This window comes from Heterocephalus glaber, unplaced genomic scaffold (genome assembly GCF_053883595.1).
Source record: "Heterocephalus glaber isolate CG9 unplaced genomic scaffold, H.glaber_assembly_v1.0 deba00001729, whole genome shotgun sequence".
Classification (NCBI taxonomy): Eukaryota; Metazoa; Chordata; class Mammalia; order Rodentia; family Bathyergidae; genus Heterocephalus; species Heterocephalus glaber.
The window spans coordinates 20,021-45,225 of NW_028258440.1; the positions used below are offsets into that span (position 1 = coordinate 20,021).

General features: G+C 40.0%; 2 pseudogenes; one reads left to right on the plus strand and one right to left on the minus strand.

Moving 5' to 3' along the window:
• LOC101707530 (protein phosphatase 1A pseudogene) overlaps positions 1–18,710 on the plus strand; it is a 30,630-nt pseudogene extending 11,920 nt beyond the window's left edge.
• LOC147821565 (U4 spliceosomal RNA) lies at positions 15,304–15,372 on the minus strand (annotated as a pseudogene).
• Positions 18,711–25,205: the final 6,495 nt, after the last annotated feature.

The following is a 25,205-nucleotide window of genomic DNA, read 5'->3' on the forward strand; positions in this document are numbered from 1 at the left end:
ATGTTATTTTGAAAGGAAATCTTTGCCCTATTTCTCTCTCAGTTAGTCTTTTGTTTGTGTAGAGGAAAGCTATTGATTTTTGTGTGTTGACCTTGTATTCAGCTACTTTACTGAATTTGGTTATTAAGTCTAGAAGACTGTTGGTGCAGTTCTTGGGGTCTTTGATATAGAGTATCATGTCATCTGCAAATAATGACAATTTGACTTCTTCATTTCCTGTCTTTATTCCTTTTATTTCTTTCTCTTGTCTAATTGCTGTGGCTAACGTTTCCAAAACTATATTAAACAGGAGTGGTGATAGTGGACATCCTTGTCTTCTTCCTGATTTTAGTGTGAAGGATTTCAGGTTTTGACCATTTAGTGTGATATTGGCTGTTGGTTTTTCATAGATGGCCTTTATCAGATTGAGGTAGAGACCATCTATTCTGATTTTTTGTAGGATTTTTATCATAAATGCATATTGGATTTTGTCAAATGCTTTTTCTGCATCTATTGAGATGATCATATGGTTTTTGTCCTTGGCTCTATTGATATAGTGTATTACATTGATTGATTTGCGTATGTTGAACCATCCCTGCATCCATGGGATGAATCCCAGTTGGTCAGGCTGTATGATCTTCTTGATGATCTTCTGCATTCTATTTGCCAGTATCTTATTAAGGATTTTTGCATCTATGTTCATTAGCGAGATTGGCCCATGGTTCTCCTTTTCGGTTGGGTCTTTCTCTGCTTTGGGGATCAAGGTGATGCTTGCTTCCAGGAATGAATTTGGGAGTATTGCTTCCCTTTCAATTTTGTTGAAGAGTTTCAACAGTAGTGGCAGTAGTTCCTCTCTAAATGTCTTGTCGATCTCAGCAGTGAAGCCATCAGGACCTGGGCTTTTCTTGGCTGATAAGTTTTTAATTACATTTTCAATTTCATTGATTGATAGTAGGTTGTTCAGAATTTTTTGGTCTTCTTCATTCAACTTTGGTAATTCATATGTGTCTATGAATCTGTTCATTTCTTCTGTGTTTTCCATCTTATTGGTAAGTAGGTATTGATGATCCTCTGGATTTCTGCTGAGTCTGTGGTAATTTCACCCTTTTCATTCCTAATTGCATGGATTTGGGCCTTTCTTTCCTTTTTCTGATAAGGTTGGCTAAGGGTTTGTCAATTTTGTCGATTCTTTTGACGAACCAACTCTTGACCTCATTGATTTGCTATATTATTTTCTTATTCTCCATTGCATTGATTTCTGCTCTCATCTTTATAATTTCCTCCCTTGTATGAGTTTTGGGTTTGTCTTGCTCTTCTCTGTCTAGAAGCCTGAGGTTCACCATCAGGTTGTTTAATTGTGCTTGCTCTGTTTTCCTAACATGAGTATTCACTGCTATGAATTTCCCTCATAAGACTGCTTTCATTGTGTCTCATAGATTCTGATATGTTCTCTTGTCATTGGCATTTATTTGAAGGAACTGTCTGATTTCTTCTTTAATTTCCTCTGTGACTCATTGGTTATTCAGAAGTGTGTTGTTCAATTTCCAAGCCTTTATGAAGTTTTTCCAGTTTCTTTTGCTGTCGATCTCCAATTTCATGACACTATGGTCTGATAATATACAGGGGATAACTGTAATTCCTTTGCACTTACCTAAATATGTTCTATGAGTGAGTATGTGGTCTGTTTTGGAGAACGACTTGTGTGCTGCTGAAACAAATGTGTATTCTGACTTTGTGGGGTGAAACATTCTGTAAACATCTGTTAAATTCATTTGTTCAAGAGTTTGATTGAGTTCTAGTATTTTGTTGCTTGCTTTTTGTCTAGTTGATCTATCTATTTGTGGCAATGGGGTATTGAGGTCCTCCACTACTATTGTATTAGTGATTATATGATTTTTCATGTCCATTAGTATTTGTTTTATATAGTTGGGTGCACTAGTGTTTAATTCATAGATATTTATGATTGTCATCTCTTTCTCTTGGATTGTTCCCTTTACAAGGATATAGTGTCCTTCTTTGTCTCTCTTAATCAGTGTTGGTTTGAAATCCACTTGGTCTGCAAAGAGGATAGCTACTTCTGTTTTTATTTGGGTTCCCATTGCATGGAGTATTGTTTTCCACCCTTTAACTTTCAGTCTATGAGTTTCTTTTTGAATTAAGTGTGTTTGTTGTATGCAGCATATTGTTGGGTCTCGCTTCTTGACACATTCTGCCAGCCTATTTCTTTTGATTGGTGAAGTGAGACCATTAACATTGATCATTATAACTGATATGTTTTGGGTTATCATTGTCATGACTTTTTTTTGTTTGATCCTCCCCCTTTGCTTTTAATTTCTTGTCATGCCCGGTGGATTCATTCTGCTGGGCTTCCTGGGGTTGTGATCCTCATTGTCTTTTCCTAGAATTTTTTTCTAAAATTTTTTGTAGTGCTGTTTCAGTATTCATGAAGTTCCTAAGGTGCTCTTTGTCATAAAAGTATCTTATTTTACCATCAATTTTGAAAGATAGTTTTGCAGGGTACATCAATCTGGGTTGGAGGTTGTTTTCCTTTAGGGCTTGAAAGACATCACTTCCAAGCTCTTCTTGCCTTCAGGGTTTGCACTGAGATGTCTGCTGTGATTCTAATGTGCTTTCCTTTGTAAGTGATTTGTTTCTTTTTTCTCACTGCATGTAGAATTTTGTTCTTCTGTTGGGTTTCTGGAATCTTAACAATTATATGCCTATGTGTAGATGTTTTTATTTTTATTTATTTATTTATTTTTTGGCACCAGGGTTTGAACTTGGGTCCTTGAGCTTGCGAGGCGCTGGAAACACTGAGCTAAATCCCCGGCCCCCATGTAGATTTTTTTTGATCAAGGCTAGTTGGAGTCCTATATGCCTTGCTTATCTGAATGTCAAATTCTTTCCCCCTGCTTGGGAAGTTTTCTGCCATGACTTCTGTGAATAGTTTTTTATGTCATCTGCACTCTCTCCTGTTTCTTCATTGACTCCAGTCAGTCTTATGTTATTTTTCTTTGCATCATCTAGCAGCTGCTGGATTGATTTCTCATGGTCCCTTACAATTTTAAAGAATTGTTTCTTTTCCTGGTCACTAATTGCAATACTATCTTGTATATCTGAAATTCTGCCTTCACATTGGGTCATTCTACTGCATAGACTTTCAATGGAGTTTTTAATCTCCTGGAAGTCTGTTTGCATTTTTTATGGATTCAGTTTGTTTCCTATGTTGGCATTCTGTCATGTTCCTCAGCTCCTCTATTTTTTTATCTGTATCCTCTCTAGATTTATTAACCATGTCTTGCACTATGGGCACAATCTTTGCTGTTATGTGAGAAATTATTCCTGATTTCATTTTTTCCAGATCCTCTTTCATTGCTAGTTCAGGGAGTCCAGGTTGTTGAGTATCAGAGTGTTCCATCTCATTTCCATTTGGGGTTGCTGTAAGTGATCTGGGAAGTCTGGTTCTGAGGCTTGTTTACCTGTCTTCTCATTTCCACCAGAGCGGGGGGTGTTCTTGGCACCCACGTGGCTCCCCTCCACTGTGCTAGGAGCTGTGGCATGCCTACCTGGAAGCCTCCTCCAGGCTGGGAGCTGTGGCATGCTGACCTGGAAATCTCCTCTGGGCTGGGAGCCATGGCACACCAACCTGGAGACCTCTTCTGTGCTGGGAGCTGTGGCTCGCCTACCCGGAAGCCTCTTCCAGGCTGAGAGCTGTGGCACACTGACCTGGAAGTCTCCTTTGGGCTGGGAGCCATGGCACTCTGACCCGGAGGCCTCCTCTGATAGCATTGGGCATTTTAAAACAGACAAATTTTTTCTCTTGTGTTTGTAGAGCTGGGTAGGTTGGTCACACCCTGACCAGGATGGGATGAGGCCTCTGATGTTGCCTGCTGCCCTGCATTTGCCACACTCTATGCATCCACATTTGCCCCACCCTGGTCCTCCAGTTGTAGCTATGCCCCCGCCAAGGGTTTTCTGACTTCTTAAAGGAATAGTCCTCTCATTGTAGCTGTGACCCTCTAATGGTTTTCTGACTTTTTAAAGGGATAGTACACAATTTTTCTTCCTGGGGACAGAAAATAAAAGTTTCTTCTCTCTGGTTTTCCATAAGCCCATAAGTTGTTTTGAAATCAGAAGCTTAGCTCATAAGGCCAGTTATTATATAAAAAAGGAAAGAAGACAAAGAGAAATTAATGAAAAAAGGCAGCATGGCTGTTGATGCATGCCCACATAAGAGTAATTTAGTCTGCAATAAGACAAGATGGTAGCAACCCTGACCAAAGCACACAGAGAAAAAGCTTTTCGTTAACTAGAGTAACCAGCAACCAAGGTTATTTAAAAAAACAGGGGGAAGGGTATAGCAAACTAACACAACACAAACCTGGAAAAGCCATTTATAAAAACTGGGGTAAGCTACAGAATTTCCAAGAAGAGTAACAAAGTAACAAACGAAACAGAAACTTAGAAATAGATCAGGTTAATTTCAAACTACAACAAAAAATATATGGAAAGCAAGGCAGCAAGGCATGCCAAATAAAACAATGTGGCTACTATTGCATCTGGCAGAGGGGATATGAGTTACCCTCTGCCTCTCTTCAGGTCCTCGTCCTCACTCCAGTGAAAAATGGAGAAGTGGGGCTCTTAGCAGAATATGAGGGAGTCAATACTGATACAGTACAAAGCAAAAGTTCATTTAAAGTGTGCCAAATGTAGAGGAAGCAGAAGAAAAGCTATCTCAACAGCAGAATGGTGCTGCAAGGTAGGGGGCATCCTGCTCAGGATGCCCCCGGTGAGTGTGAGATATGTCCATCCTTACAAGGGCAAACCATTTTGTTGATTGGGGTGGGCTAAGCCGATCAATCTTTGTTTCTAGGATGGGGACAAGGTCAGGATACAGTAAATGTGAGTAATACTTTCCTAAAGGTTACAGTAGGGTACGTTTTTTTCTAGCCCATGGTATATGATAAGCATGTGATGATCTTACAGTCTTCATCCACAGTTAAGCATATGATGCTTTGGAGTTTCCACACCACATAGAACTGTTCTAGGACAATCTGATACCTGTTTTCAGTGTCTGGGACAAATTGGAGAAGGGCGATGACTTATTTCTATTAGTGTTATTAGTACTTCATTAAAAGAATCAAGTGGCAATTTGTCTTTCGCTTCTGAAAGAATTGCCTTCACATAAAACCAAGGCAGTCCCTAGGTAGTAAGGCAGGAGAACTTGCATGACATGAATAAAATGCATTAAATATTACATATCCTTCTAATAACTATGAAATATAATAGCAATTAAATATTTTAATGTTTGGTTTGATACTGACACAAACACTACAAAATATCTATGAATATGATTTTGAACTATGAGGAAAATACACATGGGACATTTTATGAGGTACCTCTTGAACAATAAAATATTATTTTAGAAGATCACTATTTTCTGGAAAAGGAGGCTGACTTTGAAATGAAGTCCATTTTCCTCAAACTTAATTTATGGATTCAGTGCGATCCCAACAATGAATCTGAACACGATTTTGAGTGTGCGTGGACAGCAACGTTGCATTATAAAATCATCTGGCAGAGGAAATGTGCAGGAGCATTGAAGGGAAGAGCTTGTCATGGGTACATGTGAGGTGTACATGAAGGCAGTCACTTAAGCGGGCAATGATCTAATAAGTCAATACTGTGGGTAGTTGGAGTTCATTCCCCAGGAGATGACTAAGTAGAAAACACACACCTCAGATTCTTCCTTGGCATATCATGAGGAAGCTGGCTTATGTAACCACCAAACAGCCTACAGTCATTGTTAAAGGACTCCTTGCAGGGGCGACATAATTCTGTCGCATCCAGCTGGGGCTGTGTTAGAGCCACCATGCTCTTAGTGAGTTTGGAGCCTCCAGGATGAGAGTCATGGGTGATGTTTGCAAGTAGCCTTGTTTATTAAAGAAGAGACCTAGCTATAAAATGCAGAATCGAAACACAGTAGTCAGTATATGAATCTTTGTGTCATTGTCTATCCTTTAAATGTATCAATACCCATGCTTACCAAATCATTCATAGTAAACCGGAACTTATTTTTCACTCTGCAGATGGGTATGTTTTAAATATTTTGTCAATTAGTATTTTGAATTAGGAACTCATCTCAGAGTCCCCTCTGGTGAATTTTGAAATTAGAATTCAGGTGTGTAAGGAACCCTTGCAGTGTAGATCTTAGCTGCTTTTCCAGAGACAAGAGTATGATTTTTCTGGTCTTTCTATCTGCAAAGGTGCTATGCTCAGGGCTTGGGCCCTGATGTCTCTCTGGGATGTCATAGAGGAGTTAGCTGCAGGGGTCAGCAACTCCATTGTTGCCATTTATTCTAGAGAATCCCAAGCTGAGAAGATTCATGTTCTCTCTGGGAGTCCAAAACACTTCCTTTCCTGGTCTTCTGTGGTAATGGAATTGCATTTTGATTATGTCATTTTTTGTCAAAGAATGAGTTGCCCCCTAGTCTATGACCTACTATCACTATTCATGGTCACCTAAACATAGAACAGACAGAAACATTTGGTGAAATTTGAGGGAAGAGAGTTGGTGGTACTTTTCAAGAGTCTTTCCAAGTCAGGATCAGCAAGAATGAATGAACCAATCGTCAGGCTGTGTGTTTTCCACAGGAACAAGGGATTTTGGAACTTGGATGACTTCAGGAGTGAGGGAATTGTTTTCATTTAGGGTGGACTTATTCTGGGCCAGACTGTAGGTGCCTCTCTCATACTCATTTCACTGTGGGCGAATGTGAAGATGCCAGGGAACTTACTTCAGACAATGGGCACTTTGGCACTCACAGGTTGCAGTCATGGTGCACTTGCATGTGAATGTGTGTACACTTGATTCTGTGCACTGTGTGTGCATGTCATCTCTGGCTACTTACATAATTTGCTCTACCATCTGATTGGGCCAACTTATGCTTCCTTCTCTGAGAGTCCTTGTTCATACCCTACCTCCTATGCACCTGCTTCTCCTGGACCCTTCAACCCTCCTCCTATCTTCTGTGGAACACATCCATTCTCATCCCATCATACACATCTCTGCACCACGCATCCTTTTCTGACAGTGAGAATCAACCCTTTTCAGGATGCCTTAGTAATCTACCACACAGAGTCTGCCAGATCTGGCAACAAAAGAGAGTGGACCAAGAAATAGTGTTAATTCCTGAAGGGAAGATATTTCTGGAGACCTCCCAATGAAAAGTACTATGCCACGGTGCCTTATCCAATCCCCATATCTGTGATATTATACACTGAGCTTATTTTATCTGAATAGAATAAGCCACTAAGCTGTCCAATGCAAAACTGGTATCAAATTTAGAAAGGAGAGGTGAGGCATTCTATACACACATATATGAAGATTTGGGACAACAGTTGATGTATCAATTGGCATAGAATCCTTACTATAGATGAAAATGATAAAACTGGGTAAGCGATAATTAGTACGTTGTTGCATGCTAATCATATGGCATGAATGGTAAGAAATGAATTTTAAAAGGCATATAGGTATAGTCTGTGACGGTGCAGAAAACCTCCAGGAACAGGTGAGATTTGACAGGAAACATGAAGGAAGCCGATAATAAAATCAAAGCAATAGTAAGAGAGATCATGGTATGTCCCAGGCACCAAAGAAACCCTTAGTATAAATTCCCTCAATGTCATAGCAGCCCAATATGGTGGTCCTTACTTAACAGATGAAGACACTGAGGCAAGAGATCACTGAAAGTTACAAGTTACAGTGGTGGGGTTTAGATCAGTGACAGAGTGCTTGCCCAACATGAGTAAGGTGCTAGGTTCAATTCCCAGCATATCCAAACTAAATTAGGCCAGGCGGGAGAGTTGTGTTTGCATCAGCCTGTGGACTATAGGCAACCAGTCAAACCCTGCCCCAAAACACACACACACACACACACACACAAACACAATCAGAGGTGCACATCTGGGAGGAATGGCTTGAATGTGAATCCAACCTTCACTGTCTCCACCCATACACATAACCACAACCACATACATAATAAATTAATGAGTGATTGCTACTTCTTTCCATACAAGTTGAAGCCTAGAACATTGACTTAGTAGGAAGTGTGAATGTGAAAAATTCATGCTTTAGATCTACAATGTCCCACGAAAGGATAGTATCATGTATTCTGAGGTGAGCTTTAAAAAGGTATATGGGTTATGGGGGTTCTGTACTTAACAGTGGATTAGTCAAATGTTGACTTTTAGCCGAATGCGCTGTCACACAATGGGCCTGGTTGGAGGAGGTGGATCACTTAGAAGTCTGGTGACCTTGAATGGTGTATTCTTGTCCTCGGCTCCTTCCTTCCTGTCTTTTCTCTCCTCTCCTCTCCTTTCTCCTGCCCTCCTCTACCCTCACCTTCCTGGCTGCCATGAGTTAAGTAGCTTTCTTCTGACATAATTTTCCACCATGTCCTTTCTGCTTTGTATCCAGCCACCATGGATGGTACTGAACCCTCTGAAAATCTGAAACAAAATAAACCTCTGCCCCTTTAAGTTGCCTGTGTGAAGTATTTTGTCTAGGTAATGGAAAAATGACTGATACAGTATCACCTGTAAGCCATAGGTCAAGGAGACATAGAAAGTACTTGTGTAGAAAAAGTTCTTGTGTGCTAATATTCATCTAAGAGACCACAGAGCTCTCCTTCCTTTCAGCTCTGAAATCACTCCATGTGCTCACCTAATAGCCAAGAATGCACACATATGTGTAAGCACAAGAGCAGTAACCACAGAAGGCTTCTTGGTGGAGGGTGCAATTGAGCTGGATCTGGATAGAGATGGGCCACGTTTTCAAAAGTGGAAATAACAAGAAAAATAAGCCAATAGCTGAACAGTAGGTTTGGACATTGGGAGATGGTATAGTTCTAAAAAGACTATGAATAAACATTTGCATGAATGTATTAGTTACTTTCTCATTCCTGAGATGAAATATCTAACAAACCACAAATTAAGGAAGAAAGGTTTATGTAGCTCAGTTTGCAGAGGTTTCAGTCCATAACTGGCTGGCTCCAAGGCAGGGTGGCTTAGCAGAGGAGAACCAGTTCCTAGCAAGCAGAAGACAGCAAAAGCAAGTAAACAAGGGGAAGACAAATCTCTTTCTGTTGCTCATATTGTATCCAGACCACTAGGACTACAGAGGTGCCAAACCAATCAGTGTACTGATTTAGTAATCACCCGCTCCTAATCCCACCATCACACACTCTAGATTCAGCCACCTCTGAAAAGGCCCCACCTATGACCACATGAGGCTTCGGGGTGACATGTAGACCCAAAGTGTAACAAAGAGCAAAAGCTTGAGTCATTCATGAGCCATGCAGTTTGTGCTTACAGACCTGGAAAGAGTGGAAAGAGCTATGATTTCAGACCCTCCAATGACATTGTTCAGAGGTGGGGCCATAGACTCATTGTCAAGGAAGCCCTCCTAGTGACCAGGCCCATTAAATTAGTGCCCTGTAGAGTTGAGCTCCTGTAGAAAATTCCCCTCCATGATGTGAACATGGCAACCCCTTCAGACAACAATCCAATCTGTATGAGTTTAGTTCATTTTAAGTCTTAATTGTGTGTGTGTGTGTGTGTGTGTGTGTGTGTGTTGTATTGAATCAGGCATATGTGTTACAGGTTCCTTAAGAGATGGTCCCTTATGTTTCCAACTGATGACAGGGAAAATCCTTATGCACAGCAGGCCAGTATTCTGTTTCATGTAATATGATGAGTTTTAAAAAAAATATTTTTCTTTTGTATGCGTTGCCTTGAACCATCCTGGTCCTGACCCTGCAGAGGTGGTTAACTTAAAAATAAGGAAACAGCTGATGCTGAGAGCTCACCTGGTGTTGCCCAGGACCGCTTATTGTCCACTGGCCACCAAGGACTGTATCAGGCCTTTGTTTTACAGACTTGTTGGGTAGATATTGAAGGGGTGTGTCGGTTTAAGTCATGGCCATTTTTGTGAGATTTCTTATCAGAGACCATATTTGTGTGATTTGTTTTTTAACCTGAAAGAGAGGAAAGTAACATGCTGAGTGTGTGTGTTTGACATTATGACAGCTTTTTGTAAATAAAGAGGGAAATAGGAGTTGAAGGGAGGGGAGGGGAATGGGAACAAAAGAAGCAGCAAAATATGTCATGTACAGGTACAAATTCCATATGATGAATGTGATCATTAAGTATGCCTAAAATGTACCAATAACATTTTTTAAATGCAAAAAAGTAACATAAAATTAAAAAATCAAAGAAGGCCTGGAAATGCAGCTCAGTGCCAAGGCGCCGGCTTCAATCCCCAGTACTAAAAAGTAAAAAGGGAGAGAAAGCCCTGAAAAACAGATTATGACAGGTGATGACTGGTCGGGTAGTAAGCTGCCTTTGAGTGATGTTTTCTCTTTTCTTAACAACATGAGTATGCACTTTACATAATTTGTTTGGTTAAATTTGAATGTTCTTCCTCATATGCTATCTTCAGAAGAAAACATCTTAACCTGATGATTTCGATGTGGAGCCGTGGAGTTGGGCGGCCTGGCAGGCTCGGGGCTGTGCACTCACCACTTTGCTGGGGCTTCGGTGTAAAAAGCGCATTAATAACCACTGCATCAACCAGATGTCATCCTGGTGCCTTCCGTGCGTTTTCCATAAAGCAAATGGTGTTTCTGGAACTTTACAAACAATGCTAATAGTTTTGTTTGGCAGGAATTTGCTGTTTTAGGTCCCCGAAGGGAATCAAGTAACCAAAATCTCATTTCCCATTTTACTTTAAAATACAATTTTGGGAGGGATATTTTCCATGACATTGAAATCATTTGGACCTGTTTAATTTTGGTTTGGGTTATATGCTCTAAGAATTCTTCAAATGCAAGTATTTTCCTTGTGCACATTTGGAAATAGATCTTCTGGTGGGGCACTTGAAGTTTCAGGTCACTGTGGATACTTCTTAGTTCCTCTTGTCAGCCCAGAGTGGATTGGTTATCATTTACTACTCAAAATTCATTCTTGCCAAGCATAATGGTGTACTATTGCAATCCCAGGAATCGGGAGGCTGAGGCAGGAGGACTGCTGCGAGTTCGAGGCCAGCCTAAGCTACATAGTGAGTCCAAGGTCAGCCTGAACTAAATAGTGAGACCTTCTCTCAAAAAGCCAAAAAAAAAAATTCATTCTCATGGCATCGAATGAATTTTGGTCTTAGTGACCCACATAAGTTTCCTTTATAAGGTTTACTGTAAATTTCAATTTACAGAAGTAAAGTAGAAATTAATGTGTGTTGAATGCCTTTGAAATTATTCTATAATTGTATGTTTCACATAATTTTTGCCACTTGAATTCTGGTCTTGTTCCTTTATCATAAATTTTCTTAAAAATAGACATTTCGGGATAGTCTTGATTTATAAATGATGTCACTGATATTTTATAACTGTAATTTTGTTTAAAGGTCAGTCCTTGTCCTTCATTAAAAACAGTTAGAATTTTGTCTTAGAGACATTTGTATAGGATCAGTTTATATTACTAAATGTAGTTCCTGGCCTTTTTCATAAGTATTTCATAAGCACTGTGTTAAGACAAATTTCCAATATGATTAACTCACATATGGGAGAAAAATGTCTTTGTGTATTTTCCATTTCAACAGTTATTGAGCTCAACTGGCTACCTAGGTGAATCTTTTGTTTTAAAGACCCAAACCATTAAATTGGTTTAATATCATTACATTTTTAGAAATTTTAGTCTTTGTATATAGTATTTCATAAATCTACTGAGAATGGAAAAAAATTCTTGATAAATCATTGTTCAGCACAAAGCCCACTTGAAAAATCTGCATTATTGGGCAGGTCGTGGGCCACCTCTGAGTAACATTTAGGATTTCATTATCCCACAGTTTTGTAATAACTATCACATCATTGAATTCAATTCAATTCCATCTTTAAATATTTATTTCTGTCATTTGAAAATCACTGGGGGATTTCAGTTGACAAATGAGGAAATCTATGTCCATATTTGTGGGAGTGAATGGCTCTGGCTAATCAACTTGGAGTATGAAATTATATTTTAGAACCATAATGATACATTTAATATATTTTTATTTTCTTTTGCTTTGCTTTGTTGAGACAGGGTCTCACTAGGCAGTTCGGGCTGGCTTTGAGCACACTATGTAGCCCTGGCTGGCTTCGAACTCACAGTGATCTTCTTGCCTCTGTCTCCTGAGTTCTGGGATTACAGGCATGCACAACTACACCTTGCCTAATACATATATTTTAAAAATTTTTATTGAGAATATTGGTACATTTACGTATACCTTATGGTCACATTCATCACTGAGAATTTGTACCTGTACATTACATATCTTGATCCTTATTTTTTTCCCATTCCCCTGCTCAGCCTTCAACCCCTGCACCTCCTTGAAATTTAATCATTGCCCATGTCTTCTTTCTCAGGTATTACCATTAAATATTTAAAAGATTTTTGTAAATTATATTTACAAACGAGGAGGATAGCCGTGGCCCAAGGCCAGGCAGTTAGGCACATAAAGTGGTAAGAATATGCTACTCCTCCTTTAGCAGTGAGGCTGCTGTCCCTGCCCTTTTTGCCACAAGTGCTGATTGTGCCTTTATTGCTTCAAGTGCAACCTTGTCCAGTTGAGTAATAGGAAATACATATCTGCTTATAATCATGCATTTACCTTCTGACTCCCAATATATATTCAAGGAGAAAAGTCAATTAAAGAAAAATATCTTATGTTTTGCACAAAAACCTAAGGAGTCCAATCTATGTATCCTGATACTTTCAGTGAGGCAAAAGCCTTCATGGACGAGTTTACTTAACAGGCTTTTTGCTGGTTGATTCTTGATACTGACTTGAATGATGTAAATTATCTCATGTGCAAGTAATTCAATGACTCTAATATTGATGCAGTAATGAAGTTTTCTAAATCTATCTCAATTACACTTGGGAAACTGGAGGATTCATTGCTGGTACTTGTGATTTATTTTGTCTGTATTGTTGGTCCTTTCAGGAATGCAGAATGCAGGAATTGCCACTGTAGCCTCACTAATCCTAACTTCTGTTTACTTCAAATATTATCAATGTTTGGAATAAGGACATTTTTATTACATAACCACTGTGGATAGTATCATAGAGCCGCATTTACCAAAAAAGAGTAGATTTCTCAATCTGCACTGTGTATCAGCAATTATTCATTTTTTTTCCTCTTTCTTCTGTAGGACCTGTCTAAACTCAAATCTTAGTAACATTATTTAGCTTGCAGAATAAATCATGAAAATGACCTGAGTATTAGCATGCCCTTCCAATGCAAACAAGTTTTCAAGTTACTATTCGGTCACTGCCATTATACACCAAAATGTACTTGTATTGTTGGTATTTTATGATCTGCTATTGCATTATTCAGTGGCGTGCAGTTAAATAGGACTAAAAACACATTTAAAATGTTATTAGCCATAACTGTGCTTGGTAGATTAGTGTCAATAATCAACAACAAAAATCAGGAAAACAGGAAATCATTTCAAAGGCTGTTTCCAATAGTTTTACTTTAGTCTGTTGTGCTGTTACTGGCCAGAACGAAACTAATTTCTCTGAGACTCCCCCTGTAGAAAATAAGTGGTACAACCCTAAATGCATTATTTGATAGCATTGCGAGGATTGATTTATTGAGATGAACTGACGTTGAGTTTGAAGGAACAGGCTTCTGAGGAACAGTGTTACCTGAGGTTTGATTTGATTAGCAATATCCCTGCTTTCCGGCGTCTTTCACTCTTGACCTCCCTGGCATAGACTGCCTGCTCAATTACCCTCCTCTGCTATCTGTTTTCAGAAGTTACTCTGGGACAAGAGAGAGGTTGTTTTTACTCCACATAAGCACTTTATGATTACCGAAGTTCAGTGCTACACACTGCTGACTAATTCCATGACAATGTCCTGGTTTCAAAAACCTGTTCTTTTCTTTCTTTTTTGTATAAAATATTTTTGTTAAATGTATTGGTACATTTTAGGTATACAATATGATGACATTCATCACTGGGAATTTGTACCTTTACATGATATATCTTGGTTCATATTTTTTCCCCATTCCCCTGCCCTCCCACGAAATCAACCAATAACAAATGCAAAGACAAGGTAGGGGGTATCACAATTTCCAACTTGAAACTATACTACAAAGCTACTGTGTTAAAAATAGCATGATACTGGCAAAAAAGACCTAAAGATCAGTAGAACAGATTAGAAGATGCAGAAATAACTCCAGACATACTCAGCCACCTCATCCTTGACAAAGGAGCCAAATAGCCTCACTGGAGGAAAGATTGCCTCTTTAAGAAATGGTGCTGGAAAAATTGTGTTTCAACTTCCCAAAGATTAAAACTAGACCTATAGCTCTCACCATGCACTAAACTAAAATGGAAATGGATTAAAGATCTAAATATTAAAATAGAGACACTAAACTGGCTGGAAGTGAAGTTAGGCAGAATTCTTGAAGACACTGGTGTAGGAAAAGATTTCATGAATGAAACATCAGTCACACATGGACTAGCAAAGAATCAACAAATGGGATCTCTTCTTATTAAAAAGTTTCTTCACAGCCAGAGAAACCACCAACAGCATGAAGAGACAACACACAATGTGGGAAAAATGTTTACCAGCTGTTCCTCAGACAAAGGACTACTATCTAGAATATATAAAGAAATTTTAAAAATCAGACCACCCAAATTTAAAGACCCATTCCAAAAATGGGCATCTGAAACGAACAGACATTTCTCAGATAAAGAAGTACAAATGGCAAATAAACATATGAAAAAATGTTCAACATCACTGGTCATTCAAGAGTTACAAATGAAAACAATGCTTAGATTCCACCTCACTCCAGAAAGAATGGCTGCTATCAAGAAATCCGCTAATAACAAATGCTGGTGGGGCTGTGGGGATAAACAAAACCTGTCAGCTGTTGGTGGGAATGTAGACTGGTGCAACCTCTGTGGAAATCTGCATGGAGACACCTCAAAAAACTAGGATTAAAGGTCCCATTTGACCCAGCCATCCCCTTGCTGGGTATCTCCCCAGAAGGATTAAATGAGTCATAGTACAGCGATATATGTGCACCCATGTTCATATTGGCACTGTTTGTAATATCTCAGAATTGGAAACAGCCCAATTGCCCATCAACTGAAGACTGGATAAAGAAGATGGTTTTTTTTGTTTTGTTTTGTTTTTATAAAATGGAGTGTTACGCAGCCATATAGATTAAGAAACTAGAGAGATTTATAGCTAAATGGATGCACCTTGAGGCTACACTCTTTCAATTAGCGATAATCACACCTCAGATAAACCTCATTGGCTATGTTACTGCTGCTGCGCAAAGCTGAGGCCAAACTCTTAATGAAATAAGTAGGACACACGTGTGTATATACCAAATAGTTTTTCTGGTGTGAGAAGTTGAAAGTGTAAATAAGGATCAATATGTATAATAGATAATGTGAAATAGGAAGAAAAGGTCCAAAGGGGATGGGGAGTGGAGGGAGGGGTAAGGGATAGGAAAGAAGGGAAAGGAATAAATATGAGAAAAGGAAAAAACCGGAAGCAAAGTCTTTGTTAATAGCGAGGGGTGGAAGGGTTGAAGGGACACCTGTTCTTTTCACTAGGCAGTGACCTTTCCCTAGGCATTATTTGTGTTACTTTGGAGAATATGCGTAACATTGTCGCAGAGCTCTTGACATTATTCCAGTGTCCTGATTGCAAAAACACTACATCATGATGTTTTACCAATCAAGATTTTATCTGACTTTTATCCTGTTTGGAAGCTCTTGTAGTGGCAGGTTGCAGCCAGAGGGACTGAGCCGGATTGTGCAGAAAAACTTGAGCAATTCAGGAATTGTGGGAGTGCTGCACAGGGTTTTTATTTGTATGGTAAATAAGAAAATATAAAGGCTATTGGTTCTGTGTATTGGAAAGGGGTGAGATCGGAGCCACTGACAACGTCTTGGTGGAGAATCATACCGGGCATTTATTTGGGAAGTCCTAGAGAAAGAAGCCAACCGTGATATAAAATATGCCCACTCCCGCTTCGTGTCTTTTCACTGCCATACATTTTGGGCTGTTCTCATCTTTGTCAAAATTGTTGGGTCCACACATCATGTTTCATTCAATCTCCAGTTTCCGAGTCTTAATGTTCCGTGTGTTTTCTCCCTGTCGTCTTTCAGCCTCAGTTCCTGTTATGGCTCGAATCTAGCTGCAGCTCCCCCACCAAGCCTCATGTGCTCATAGGTGAGGCTTTTCAGAGGTGGCTAGATCTAGGGTGTGAGAACATGGATTAAGGATGTGTGATGTTTAAATTGGCTTAGCATAGTCCTGTGTGTGGGTAGTGGAAGCCCCCACCTTGAATGCGGTGGCATCAATCAATAAGCTTATAGCCCGGCTGGAATATAAAGGGAAAGATCTAGGGCAGGCTTCGCTGCCTCCTGCCCGCCATGCTATCAACTGTTTCTCATGTGAGCAGAAAGTTGAACAATTATTGGGTGAATTCGAGCATGAAAATACAGCTGTTTAGTCAAAATAGAACCTGTCACCCAGCATTAATCTTTCCTATGGAACTGATTATGGCTACGAAGCCAACAATTGTGTCCACAGCAGAATCTCCTAGGAAGATTCATGTGTCAGCCTGAGACACCAGTCACCATTCAGATAATTTCTATTTCTTTCCCTTCTCCTTCTCCTTGTCCACCTCTGCCTCCACCTCTGACTCCTGCTCCTTCTCCTTCTTCTTCTTCATAATATCTTCTTCCAGAATAAAAGTTTGTTAAATGTTCCAGGTGTGGCTGGGTGTGGTGGCACACGCCTGTGATCTCAGCACTCGGGAGGATGAAGCAGGAGGATCATCTTGAGCTCGAGGCCAGCCTGGAATACATAGTGAAACCCTATCTCAATACATACATACATGTATATGTGGTGAGCCAGGCATGGTGGTGTACGTTTGTAATGCCACCATTCTGGGAGGCTAAGGCAGGAAGATCACAAGTTCAAGTCCAGCCTGAGCACCTAGCACTGTAGCAAGAAGACTCTGTGTCCAGAGGCGGTGGTTGGAGAGCGCAGGAGCTGGAGAAAAGTAGACTCAGCAAGGTCTGCAGCTTCAGATGCCCAGTGGTTGGGGCTCAGGACGGGTGGCTGGGGAGGATGGGTGGGGAGATGCCAGGCAGGTGGGGCACCGAAGTGATGTCTCCTAGGCTCTTCCTCCTTCTTGTCCGGGACCCGGTCTCTGTGGCCGCCTGGCGCCAGGATGATCTGAGCCTGGATGGCGCCTAGAGATCCTCTCCTCCGCCTGTGAGGTGACTCCCTGGGAGCCCCTTCCCAGGCCACGCTGCCTGACCGGGGACCCACCCACCTACGGCTGCTCCGGACCTAGAGAATCAAGGGAGCATTTTTTGACAAGCCAAAGATGGCACAGAATAATGCCCAGGGGCAGGGTAATGGGCTGTGATTCAGGCTAAGCTGCATGCAGGATTGGCGAGTGGAAATGGAGAGTGTCAACGCGCCTGTGACGTGCTGGCCACGTGGACCGGAAACATGGTCATTCTTTGCGGTGTACCATGGACGTGCTGGTTCTCAGGTTGCCAAACACTGCTGTGAGCATTTGTGAGATCACATCACCAATAGCCAGGATGTGACAGGGTCTTCAGGAGCACCTTCTGTGCAAATGGAAAGAATGGCATCAGAACCGGTTTGCTGGAGATTGAGGAACACTGACAGCTATGTCAGAGAAGAAACATGGTGCGGGCCGAAGTGGGGCAACAGCTGTGGGTGTCCTGATTTCTCCCCAACACGCTTATTTCATTAACTGAGGAGACCCAAGAGGTTTACTTTGTCGGAACAGGAATGTTCACTTCTTCACACAAGATCACAGACCGAGTAATTCGCTGGAAAAGGACCAAATTCAGAATGCAGGTGGCTCTGCAATGACTCAGTGTGTGAATGGCTCTCTGGCTGTGTCCAGGCCCTTGGGGATTTTGATTACAAATGTGTGCACGGTAAGGTCCTAGAGAGCAGCTTGTCTCACCAGAGCCTGAAGTCCATGATATGGAGAGCTCAGAAGATGATGATCTGTTCATTATTCCTGCACGTGATGGTATCTGGGATGTTATGGGAAACGAGGAGCTCTGGGGTTTTGTAAGATCCAGGCTGGAAGTCACTGATGATCTTGAGAAAGATTGCAATGAAGTAGTTGACACCTGTTTGTATAAGGGGAGTCCACACAACGTGAGTGTGATTTTGAGCTGTTTGCCTAATGCATCCAAAGTATCTCCAGAAGCAATGAAGAAGGAAACAGAGTTGGACAGGTACCTGGAATGCAGAGTCAAAGAAATCATAATGAAGTAGGCGGGCGAATGCATCCCAGACTTAGTATGTGTGATAGACACATGAGCAAGTGAGAACATCCCCAGCCTCCCACCAGGGGGTGAATTGGTCAAAGGCCAGAATATGATTGAAGCTGTTTACAATGGACTGAATCCTTACAAAAATGATGACACTGAGTCTACAGCAACTGATGATATGTGGAGAAACTACTCATCTAACCATGGAGCTTACTTCACCTCCAAGGAAGAGTACGGTCAACTTTGTTGAACCTTTTACCATCCACCCTCAGTGTTAAGAAAGGGGATACAATGTGGGTGAGAGTGACTACACCAGAGAACTTCAGCAGTACAACAGCTAGCCCAGAACTGATTTTTTTTTATAAATTTGAGACTTAAGTAAACATGATTTCAAACCATAATCCATGTTGTAAGTCAGACTCCAGCAACTTTTATTTTATGATTTTTTTGTACAATGGTTGTCCTTGAACAAAATGCTCATATTTAATTATGAAGTACTTTAAAATCACTATCAAAGATATAAGAAATGTTTGGGTTGTTGTGTGATGCAACAGATATATAGTCCTTTCAATTCATGTTGTGTCTGGGCTTGGGGTTGGGACAACAGGGAGAGCAACAGCCATGTCAGCTAAATGCTCAAACATGCACATGATGATGGACAATAATTTCAAAACCTTACAAAGCTGAGTATTCAAGGAGTTATGGATAACTGCCTTCATGATGAACTTGAGCATTTCTAGCTAAATGGAGGCACCGTGAGACCATACTCCTAAGTGAAATAAATGAGACACACATGTTTAAGTACCACATTGTTTCTCTGGAATGAGAAACCAAAAGTGGAAATAAGGACTAGAATGTACAATAGACACTGGGAAATGGGAAGAAAATGTTAAAATGAGAAGGGAAACAAGGGACGGGGTACGGGTATAGGAAGGAAGAGACAAGAAAAAAAGAAAATCGAAGGAAAAATGGTAACAAAGCTTTTGTACATGGGGAGAAAGGTGAAAAAAAAGAAGCAAGATATATCATGTACTGGTACAAATTCGCTATGATGAATGTTATCATTATGTATATCTAAAATGTACCAATAAATGTTTTGCTAGGGCCAACCCACTTAATGGTTCCCCTTCCATCTCTCTTAGACAGATCCATCTTTCTCTTAATAAATTTTCCTACTCTTGGGCCGGGGACATAGCTCAGTGGTTCCACCACCTGCCTCAAAAGTGCAAGGTCCCGAGTTTGATATTTGGTACCAAAAAAAATGTTTTGCTAAAAAAGAAAAGAAAGGAAAAGAAAAGGAAAGGAAAGAAAAGGAAAGGAAAGGAAAGGAAAGGAAAGAAAGCTGCCTTCACGTTCTTGGCAGAGGATTGGCATGGTTGGCAAAGCCATTTGCTTCACTTCACTGTCTTTCAGGATGTTGTCTCCATGTTGCCGTGAGTACTGCAGGTAATACAATATATTTCTATAAAGAGCAATCTTGGGGCTAAAATGCTTTGTTTCTTTGCACCTCTTTTACAGGTCCTTACATTTAATTACTAATTGATAAGCAGCAGCATCCTATATAAATAGGTGACTGTCATATTTTTGCTATCATGATTGGTGGGCCTGCTGCTGTTTCTCACAAGATAGTCTGAATTCAATTTCATCAATAAAGCTCAATTTAACAAACAAACAAAAAGAAACTGTCTCAAAATTTTAAAAATAATAGTAAAGTTAGGAGGGGGTCTCAAGATGTAGCTCAGTGTGAAGGCCCTGTGTCCCTGTGTTCAATCCCCGGTACTGTACACACACACATACACACACACACACACACACACACACACACACACACACACACACGCACACGGCCCTGGAGAATGGCCCTTCAAAGAGGAAATTGTTTTGAAAGTCATTTCAGGGAACTTTTCCTTCATCCTTACTGTTCTTTGGAATCTAAGGCACTGGAGAATTGCTGACTCCGCTAGGCCAATACCAGGGTTCTATCCTTGTATGTGCTACTTTTCACTTCCCCATTTATAAAGTGAGACGGTTGGTTTACACCCAGCCTCAGATATTTTGATTTAACTCTCCATAAAAATGCTCTTACTATTTTGGTATTTTATTTATCTTGTTATATCTAGCTATGGCTAAAGATATTCTTATTTTCTTTATTCTTTTATGTATTTGTGTGTGTGTGTAGGATAAAAGGGAAAGAATCCAGAATCCTGCACATGGTAGGTAAGCACTTTACCACTGAATTACACCCCAGCTCTAAAGATATATTTTAAAAATTCAGATCTATTTTGTAGCATGTTATTTTCTAGTATGTTTATATTGTGAGCATTCTTCTATGTCATTAATTTTCCTTTTTTTAAATTTTTGGTACTGGGTATCAAATTCGCGGCCTTGTACTTGCCAGGCAGGTGCCAGAATCACTGAGCTAAATCCCTAGCCCAACGTCATTAATTTTCTGACAAAAGATGACTAGAATGGTTACATATTTGCTTCAGATGATTGTTATATATTTATCTATTCCCATGTTCATTATGATTTAGGTTATTTTCAATTATTTTGTTGTCGGGCTGGGGATTTAGCTCAGTGGTTCCACCACCTGCCTCGAAAGCACAAGGTCCCGAGTTCGATCTCGGGCACCAAAAAAAAAAAAAAAAGCAATTATTTTGTTGTTATAAGCAATGCTTTGGTGAAAGCATTTTAATATAAATCTTTCTCTGTTTTTTGGCTTGTTTCCTTAGACTTAGGTTTTAGAAATTAAATTGACAGAGTGGTCTAAACGTGTAACATATTACCACGCCATCAACAGTGATGACTACCAGATAATGTTATATTGGAGAAGAGAAAGTAATGACTAAATTGTGACTTTCAGTGCTTTATTGGGGCCTTTAGTCAGCTTTTGCATTATAGGGCTTGTTAGAATCCAGCTAAGTTGACCATGTACAGTTTATACAGATCCCATATGTATAAATCAACATTCTTAGGATATTATTATATATCTTGTGAATAAATCCCTGTGAACTTTTCCTCCCTCCTAAATTGGTGCATAATATAAACATGACTTATACTATGCAGATATCATTTCTTAGGTAGTTTGTAGTATGTAAATTTAGAACATACTTCTTTTTCAACAAAGGGTGAACTATTTGCCACTTTACCATTTTATTCTGTCATTACAAGCAAAACAAATTTTCATTTTAGATGATCAGATACAAAACTTTCTGAACTTAGAACAGTTAAAAATAATATAAATGGCCATTTCACTCTTGACTGGCCAAAAATAAGTAATGTACTTCTTTTCTTAAGTGATGTTTTCACACTTAGCCGTTTGAGACACTAGTTTGTTAATACACTATTACTAGTGAGAAATTCTTGTTATTAGGAGCATGAGAGGGAAGCAGTGTGAAGTGTTGGTGGTTATTGCTTCTATCATATTACTGTAGGTACTTGGACTGGTGCAAACTTGATTCCTTCTCATGCCCCTGTTTAGGAGCTGTTAAAATATTGCTGTTCAAAACCCAAACCATTCTTTGTCATGTAATGAGAAAATAGCCAAATTCACTTTAGAGCTTCTCAGCTGTTTATGAAGAGCTATTCTGCTTTTATTGAAACTCATTAGCATCAAATGTAGTGAGAAACCACCTAGCCTGTGTTTTGGACCAAAAAAAAAAAATCAGTATCATGATATAATTCCCTAGGTTAGAGAATTCGGGCACGTGGAAAACACTGAATCAACCGAATCACCCCGCTGCTGACAAGCAGCCCCTGGTTCCACACTACAAAGACGCAGAGGACACCAGACCACCAGACCAAGGTACTGAGTCCCGCTGTTCCCAGCCCAGAGGTAGGGGCTTCCTGGTCACCATCCTTCCCGCTGCTCCCAGCCCAGGGGAAAGGGCTTTTGGGCCACCTTCTGTCCCACCACTGCTGGCCGAGGAAGGGGCGTCCAGGCCACAGGAAAGGGTTTTTGGGCCACCATCAATACTGCTAATCCTGGCCCCTGTCCCACCTCACCCAGCTAAGAGGAGGTAATCCGTGCAGGCGCTAACAGCCCCCTGCCCCAGTAGAAATGAGAAAACATGTAAATAAGTCTCAAAACCAGACTTCCAGATCACCTACAGAAACCCCAAGGGGAAATGATATGGAACACTCTGATACTCAACCACCTGGACCCGCTGAACTGGAAACAAAAGGGGATCTGGAAAAAATGAAATCAGAAATAATTTCTCAGATAACAGGAGAAATTGTGCCCCTAGTGCAAGACATGATTAATAAATCTAGAGAGGAGCTGAGGAACAGGATGGAATCCCAACATAAGAAACAAATGGAATCCATAAAACAGATGCAAATAGATTTCCAGGGCATGAAAATCTCCATTGAAAGTCTACACAGCAGAATGAGCCAATGTGAGGACAGAATTTCAGATATAGAAGATAAGATTGAAATTAGTGACCAGGAAAAGAAAAATTGCTTCAAAATTATAAGGGAACATGAGAAATCAATCCAGCAGCTGCCAGATGATGCAAAGAAGACTAATATAAGACTGATTGGGCTCAATGAAGAAACAGGAGAGAGTGCAGATGACATAAAAAATCTTTTCACAGAAATAATGGCAGAAAACTTCCCAAGCAGGGGAAAAGAGCTTGACATACAGATAAGTGAGGCATATAGGACTCCAAATAGCCTTGATCAAAAAAAACCTACACATAGGCATATAATTGTTAAGATTCCAGAAACTCAACAGAAGAACAAAGTTCTACAAGCAGTCAGAGAAAAGAAACAAACAAATCACATCCAAAGGAAAGCCCATCAGAATCACAGCAGACTTCTCAACACAAACAATCAAGGCAAGAAGAGCTTGGAGTGACATATTCCAAGCCCTAAAAGAAAACAACCTTCGACCCAGATTGATGTACCCTGAAAACTATCTTTCAAACTGGATGAAGAAATAAGATACTTTCATGACAAAGAGCACCTTAGGAACTTCATGAATACCAAACCAGCACTCCAAAGAATTTTACACAATAGCCTAGGAACAGACATTGAGGATCACAACCCCAGGAAGCAAAGCAGAATGAACCCATCTGGCATGACAAGAAATTAAATGGAAAGGGGGAGAACCCAACAAAAAGAAAAAGTCATGGCGATAACAAGTCAATACATTTCAGTTATAACAATCAACGTTAATGGTCTCAATTCACCAATCAAAAGAAATAGACTGGCAGAATGGGTCAAGAAGCAAAATCCAACAATATGCTGCATACAAGAAACACACTTAATTCAAAAGGAAACTCATAGACTGAAAGTTAAAGGGTGGAAAATAATACTCCATGCAACGGGAACCCGAAAAAAGGCAGGAATAGCTATCCTCTTTGCAGATCAAATAGATTTCAAACCAACACTGATTAAGAGAGACAAAGAAGAACACTACATCCTTGTAAAGGAAAGAATCCAAGAGGAAGAGATGACAATCATAAATATCTATGCACCAAACACTAGTGCACCCAACTATATAAAACAAATACTAACGGACATGAAAAGTCATATATGCACTAATACAATTGTAGTGGGGGACCTGAACACCCCACTGTCACAAATAGATAGATCAACTAGACTAAAAATAAGTAATGAAATACTAGAACTCAATCGAACTCTTGAACAAATGAACTTAACAGATGTTTACAGAGTCTTCCACCCCACAAAATCAGGATACACATTCTTCTCAGCTGCACATGGGTCATTCTCCAAAATAGACCACATACTCACACATAGAACATGTTTAAGTAAGTGCAAAGGAATGGAAGTTATCCCCTGTATATTATCAGACCATACTGCAATGAAATTAGAGATCCACAGCAAAAGAAACTCAAAAAATTTCCTAAACACATGGAAATTGTACAACACACTTCTGAATAACCAATGGGTCACAGGGGAAATTAAAGAAGAAATCAGACACTTCCTTCAATTAAATGACAATGACAATACAACCTATCAGAATCTATGGGACACAATGAAAGCAGTCTTACGAGGGAAATTCATAGCAGTGACTACGCATATTAGGAAAACAGAACAAGCCCAATTAAACAACCTGATGCTGAACCTCAAACTTCTAGAAAAAGATGAGCAGGACAGCCCCAAAGCTCACACAAGGGAGGAAATTATAAAGGTCAGAGGAGAAATCAATGCAATTGAGACTAAGAGAATGATACAAAAAATCAATGAAGCCAAGAGTTGGTTCTTTGAAAGAATCAACAAAATTGACAAACCTTTAGCCAACCTTGTCAGCAAAAGGAAAGAAAAGGCCCAAATCCATGCAATTAGGAATGAAAAGGGTGAAATGACAACAGACCCAGCACAAATCCAGAGGATCATCAATACCTACTTCCAGAACCTATATGCCAATAAGATGGACAACACAGAAGAAATGGACAGATTCCTAGGTACATATGAACTACCAAAGTTGAATGAAGAAGACCTAAAAATTCAAAACAACCAAATATGAACCAATGAAATTGAAAGCATAATTAAAACTTATCAACTAAGAAAAGCCCAGGCCCTGATGGCTTCACTGCTGAATTCTACAAGACATTTAGAGAGGAACTGCTGCCACTACTGTTTAAACTCTTCAATGAAATTGAAAAGGAAGCAATACTCCCAAATTCATTCCTGGAAGCTAGCATCACTTTGATCCCCAAAGCAGAGAAAGACCCAACTGAAAAAGAGAACTATAGGCCAATCTCACTAATGAACATAGATGAAAAAATCTTTAATAAGATAATGGCAAACAGAATGCAGAAGATCATCAGGAAGATCATACACCCTGATCAAGTGGGATTCATC